Here is a 6,110-nt window from a genome sequence, read left to right as displayed (position 1 = left end):
CAATGTTGGGCTTTCTTCCATTCAATAGCTCATATGGTGTCTTCCCAAGCTTCCCATGGCAATAGAGACGGTTGCTACAATAGCAAGCCGTGTTGATAGCTTCACTCCAAAATGAATGGCTAACATTGTATTCACTAAGCATTGATCTAGCCATATCAATCAAGGTTCTATTTTTCCTTTCAACTACACCATTGGATTGAGGAGTGTATGTTGGAGAGAATTGATGTCCAATGCCAAGATCATCACACAATTCTTCAATTCTTGTGTTCTTGAATTCACTACCATTGTCACTTCTAATCTTCTTGATAGTGGTTTCAAACTCATTTTGCACCCTCTTGACAAAAGATTTGAATAGATCACAAACATCACTCTTGTCATAGAGGAAGAACACCCAAGTGTATCTAGTGTAGTCATCTACTATCACAAATCCATACTTGTTGCCACCAATGCTAGTATATGTTGTTGGCCCAAATAAATCCATGTGCAATAGCTCAAATGCCTTTGATGTGCTCATTTCACTTTTCTTGGGATGTGCATTTCCAACTTGCTTTCCGGCTTGACAAGCACTACATGGTTTATCCTTCTCAAAGGTGACATCCTTCAAGCCTCTAACTAAGTTATGCCTCAATAGTTTGTTCAATTGTTTCATTCCAACATGACCAAGCCTTCTATGCCACAACCAACCCAAACTTGATTTGCTAATTAGGCATGATGTCAATTGAGTGTCACTATCATCGAAATCAACCAAGTATAAGCTACCATGCCTAAATCCTTTGAATATCAAGTTTGATCCATCAACACTAACAACCTCAACATCACCACTTTCAAAGATGCACTTGAAACCAAGGTCACAAAGTTGTGCAATAGACAAGAGATTGAAATCAAGGCTTTCAACTAGCAACACATTTGATATGCTCATGTCATTTGAGATAGCAATTTTACCAAGCCCCTTGACCTTGCCTTTCTTGTTGTTACCGAAGGTAATTGAATCAAAGCCACCATTTTGACTAGTATCAATTGATTTGAACATACAAGACTCCCCGGTCATATGTTGAGTGCACCCACTATCAAGCACCCAATGCCTTCCACCGGCTTTGTAATTGACCTACAAGACAAGATCAATTCTTTTTAGGTACCCAAACTTGATTGGGTCCTCCAAGGTTAGCAACTAAGCTCTTTGGTACCCAAATGGCTTTCTTCTTTGAGCCCATCCATGGTGCACCAATGAACTTAGCATGAACACCTTTTGTATCCTTGGTAAGTACATAGAAAGAATTAAGCTTAATTGAGGATACATTAGCTTTGGGTTTCTTGTTCATGCATTGTTACTCTCTATGTGACCAACTTGCTTGCAAGCTTTGCAATACCGGCCATTTGTCTTCACAAAACTAGTCTTGTGAGGAGCAAAGGCGGACTTGCCTTTCTTGGGGTTATAGCCCAATCCCTCTTTATAGAGAGAAGCTCTTTGGCTACCCAAGCACATAAGCAAGCGGTCCTCACCACCATAAGCCTTGGCTAAGGTGTGATTGAGCTCCTTTACCTCCTTCTTGAGAATTTCATTCTCAACTTTTAGTGTGGTGTCACATGTGAAACCATCACTACTAGATGAGGATGATGTAGGTGTGCTACATGAAGGGTTAGTAGAAGCAACAACAATAGGCTTACTTAAGATATCACATGTTATGCCTATGTTGCAAGTTTTAGCTTTCTCAATTTTAGTTGGCTCATTTTCACATTTATTAACTAGAGAGGAATGAGCTTCTTCAAGCTTAGTGTGAGCCTTTTGAAGCTTCTTATGGTCTTCCTTTAGACTCTCATAAGATGCTCTAAGCTCATCAAGTTCTTGCTCAAGGGTTTTCTTATCCTTAAGCAAAGCCTTGCACTCCTTTCTAGTTTCTTTATAGTGATGAGTGCAATCTTCTAGCATAGTGATTAGTTCATCTTTAGTTGGTTCATCATCATCACTATCACTATCACTATCACTAGCATGGTCACTCTCATCATCGGATGATACCTTAGTGGCCTTAGCCATGAAGCATGATGGAGTGTCGAAGATGGAGCTCTTTTCTTGAATTGCAATACTAGCATGTGCCTTCTTCTTGGTGCTCTCATCATCACTTGAGGAATCATCACTATCCCAAGTTGCAACATGGGCATCACCCTTCTTCTTGTTTGAGCCTTCCTTCTTTTCTTGCTTCTTCTTTTTCTTCTTTCTTTCCTTCTTGATAGCATCTTCATCATCACTATCATAAGGACATTTGGCAATGAGATGATCCTTGCTATGGCATCTAAAGCACCTAATGGAGTGGTCATTCTTCTTGGAGGAGCTCTTCTTCCTTCTTGCCCGATAGCCCTTCTTCTTCATAAACTTGCCAAATCTCTTGACAAGAAGAGCCATCTCCTCATCTTCATCACTATCACAAGAGCTTGCTTCTTCTTCACTTGATGATTCTTGCTTGGCTTTGCCCTTGGATGTGGAGGCCTTGAATGCCACACTTTTCTTCTTCTCATCATCTTTGTTCTCACCATCCTTCTTTTTCTTCTTAATCAACTCATCCTTCTCATCATCTTCTCTATAAGCATCATCGGTCATCACTTCTTGGAAGACTTGTTGGGGAGTTGATTCACTAAGTGTTGTCTTGACTAGCACGGTGATCAATGTGTCAAATCTCTTGGGCAAGCTTCTCAAGAACTTCATAGAGAATTGACTATCCTTCACTTCTTCCCCAAGTGCCTTGAGCTCATTTACAATAACTTGTAACCGGTGAAACATCTCCGGCACACTTTCATCTTCTTGCATCTTGAAGCTTGAGAACTTTTCTTGGAGGATATATGCTTTGGCGGTCTTGGTTCCCTTGGTGCCCTCAAATGTTTCTTCTAATTTTTCCCATGCATCATGAGCAATTACAATGTTCTTGATTTGCTCAAAGGTCTTGTCATCAAGAGCTTCATGAAGAGCACTAATTGCAATATCATTGCATTGTAGCTTCTTCTCTTCAACCGGTGTTGGTGCATTCTCATTTGCAACTTCAAACTTTGTTTCGGTCACCTTCCAAACCTCTCTATTGATTGACTTAAGATGAGCGGTCATCTTGACCTTCCAATATGCATAATTGGTGCCATCAAAGAAAGGTGCCTTCTTGGTGTTGTTGATATGCAAACTAAGAGCCATTTCTTCACCGAAGTTTGTTAAGCCTCAAATAAACGGTGCCTCGGCTCCGATACCACTTGAAAGGTCCAAATGGCTAGAGGGGGGGTGAATAGCCTATTTAAAAATTCTACAAACTTCACTAAGCAAGTGAGTTAGTAAAACAAATAGTGAAGCAATTCTAGCACTAGCTTAACTAAGCTATGCAAGCCACCTATACAAACTAGTACAAGGCTAAACACTAAAGCACAACAACAAGAGAACTAAGCTAAACAAGCTACACAACTAGCAAGGTAAGCAAGTATGTAAAGAGAGGAGAGTGATTTTTATACCAACGTTGTAGAGATGAGATATATCCAATCAATCACTTACACAATTACAAGAGAGACCTCGGCAAGAGATGACACAAGATTTTTTACCGAGGTTCACTTGCTTCCCGGCAAGCTACTCCTCGTTGTGGCGATACACCCACTTGATGGATCACGAGCTAATTGGCAATCCAAAGCCAAACCCTCAGCCGGTGCCGCACATCCACTCACAAGATGGGGATCCTCCAAGCCACGAGCAATCCACTAGAGTAGCCAATTGCGATCTCCCGCGGGGAAGGCTCAAGAACCCCTCACAAATCACTTGGTGAGGCTCGAAACAATCTCCAATTACAAGCTCAACACCACCGCTGCTCCAAGCCGTCTAGGGCGTCGGGAAACACCCAAGAGTAACGAGAAATCCGCAGCAAACTCAAGAAACAAGTGCCACTAAATGCAACTCTCAAAGCAATGCACTTGAATCTCACTCAATCTCACTAGAATTAGCAATCAAGCAAGGAGATGAGTGGAGGGAGTATTCTCTAGCTCAATGTATGCCTCAAGTATTCAAATATGCAAGAGTGAACCTCCCAAAGCCGGCCACCAACTATTTATAAGCCCTCAAAGAAACTAGCCGTTGGCTGTTTTTCACTAGGCTGAAAACGGGGGCACCGGACGCTGCTAAGTGAGCACCGGACGCTCGACTCCCTGCGTCCGGTGCACTGGAGTTGGCCACGTGTCCTCTTTGAATCTCGCGTGTCAGATCCTAACGGCTACCTGCAACACACCGGACGCTCTGCAAGTCCACACCGGACGGTCCGGTGCACACCGGACTCATGCGCAGAGAGTTTGTCAAACTCGCGACCTCACCGGACGCTAGGCACCGGACGGTCCGGTGCTCACCGGACTCGTGCGCAGAGAGGGTTGCAAAAACCCCTCACACCGGACGCTAACCACCGGACGCACTCAGAGACCGTCCGGTGCTCAACCCTAGCAGGGTCAAGCGCACCGGACTCTGAGGCCAGCGTCCGGTGCCTTCGCACTCAGCGTCCGGTGAGTGTTTTCTCACTGAGAAAACACTCCCGCGACTTCTCCAAATTTCCTACCGGCGCAATAGAAAATATACACTTATTTTTCTCAAAAGCGCCGAATCCCGCCTTGCAAGCTCGGCGGGAGGGAGAGAGCAACCCACACCCCTCTCAACCCTAGGAAAACCACCTCCTTTGCAAATGTGCTAACACCAACAAGTGTCTACCACCAAAGTGCACGTGTGTTAGCTTTTCACAAACATTTTCACCAAAGGAGTTAAGTTAGCACTTTACTAGATCCTAATGCATATGCTCAAGATGTAGACCTAGTAGCACTTGATTCGAGAGATGACCGTGATTTCCCCTCTTGATAGTCGGCTATCTATCCTAAACCCGGTCAATCACTTCTCTACTCATCTTAGACCGGCAAAAGTAAAACCCTATGTTTATACTTTTGCCTTGATAACTTTGCTCCTCGTCTATCACCATGATCTTCACTTCATGCTTCATCCCTTTGTGATGATGTGGCCACCTTTCCAAGCCACCATGCACCTTCATCACATATGTTGCTATGCCTAACTCAAATCACTTAAACTCAAGGCATTAGCAACTTGGTGTCATTAATTACCAAAACCAAACTTGGGCTTTCATCACGGCAGATCCAGATCTAGTCATGGCGGGTCTAAATCTGATGACCGTGAGGAGCCTCGAGCCTGGTGGCGACAGCATGGACACAACGATTGTGGGCTCAATTGGACTCAACAACGGGTTCGGTTGGTCTTGCTCGCCTTTTTTTTACTTTTTTGAAAATTGAATAATGGAGGCGGGCCGCATGAGGCGCTTGTAATCGTTTATGTATTAACTGTGACAGGAAAAATAATTGCCTCCATAGGTCACGGATTAACCGTGACCTTCCATTGGAGGCGGGTGCAATGCTTGCCTTCTTTAATCTAAAACGCCCGCCTCCAATAAGCTTAGTGTACTAGTGGGTGTGCGCTTTTGACTTGATTTTTAGGGAATATGTGCAACATTTGTATCTGCAAATAAATTTATTAAAAAAAATAAATTCAAAGATCTTTACAATGATACTAATTATGTACCTACATGTTAATATTTTTAATATCTATATATTTAGGTAAAGTTATTTCTCGGGAAACACAACGATAGATATTTAGAGACACATGGAGTATATATAGTAAATTTGAGCTAGATGGTGTAAACTTCTTATGAATGAAAATGGACTGATAGTAGCATTCATTCCTTTCAGTAACATTTGAGCTACTTGTGAAATTTTGCAAAAGAAAAAGAAACGGAAGATGTGTAGAGATGGTATGATGAAATTCATCAGCACTCCCCAAACCCTAAAGGCTGGCTATCTCTTAGGATTTGTAAATGTTTGAATTTATTGGATTGTAGCCCCCTTATGAAATTATCAAACACATTCATGTGTTCCTAATTACTAGTGCAAAGGTACTTTATTTACCGTCTTGAACTTTAATTCCGAATCTGTAATAAGTTTTAGTTATGTTGTTGTAATGAGTTTTAGTTAAACACATTCGTGTTGTTGTAAAAAGTGCAAATGGACTAATTATATATAGTAAATTTGTAAATGACCTAAAAAAGTGCAAA

This window comes from Sorghum bicolor, chromosome 5 (assembly GCF_000003195.3).
Source record: "Sorghum bicolor cultivar BTx623 chromosome 5, Sorghum_bicolor_NCBIv3, whole genome shotgun sequence".
NCBI classification, from domain to species: Eukaryota; Viridiplantae; Streptophyta; class Magnoliopsida; order Poales; family Poaceae; genus Sorghum; species Sorghum bicolor.
The sequence above is the reverse complement of the archived record's forward strand: the minus strand, read 5'-3'. Positions refer to the sequence as shown.